This window comes from Carassius auratus, chromosome 29 (genome assembly GCF_003368295.1).
Source record: "Carassius auratus strain Wakin chromosome 29, ASM336829v1, whole genome shotgun sequence".
NCBI classification, from domain to species: domain Eukaryota; kingdom Metazoa; phylum Chordata; class Actinopteri; order Cypriniformes; family Cyprinidae; genus Carassius; species Carassius auratus.
In genome coordinates this window covers 11,195,442-11,195,954 of record NC_039271.1, presented here as the reverse complement: position 1 = coordinate 11,195,954, position 513 = coordinate 11,195,442, and positions in this window count along the sequence as shown.

Sequence of the window (513 nt, the reverse complement as noted above, 5' to 3'; positions counted from 1 at the left end):
ACATGATTAGTCAAATGTTTGGGTTACACGTAAATGAATATGGAGGTTAAAGCAATGAATGATTCATTCATAAGTCTTTTTTGAGTTCATTCTGGTCCATATATAATGTATAAAAAGGGTTTCTTTGCCATTCTCTGCAAAGGACTTTTCTGTGAAGACAAGGTTTAAAGCCCTTCCCCCTTAGGAATTTCAGTCTGGTTTCACTGGCTGGGGGGGAAGTCAATGCAAGTATTTAACTTGATCTCCTGGGTTTACATGTGATGTCCAGCGTTGCATTCCAATCACGAACAATAAATTTGACAATCTCTTCTTCGAATTAAAATTGTCAATAATTGTTCTATTGGTGTTAATGTTGAAAGCTGTTGTGTGAACAAGTTGGTTGGTTGGTTATCTTGCTTGGTTCCTGTGGCACTAGAACTGATTTATGACTTCCTGAGGAATTCAGCTCATGTTTCAATGCACACAGCTCTGATAGACTCTTTGATTTGTCTGATTTGACTCATTTCTGCTACA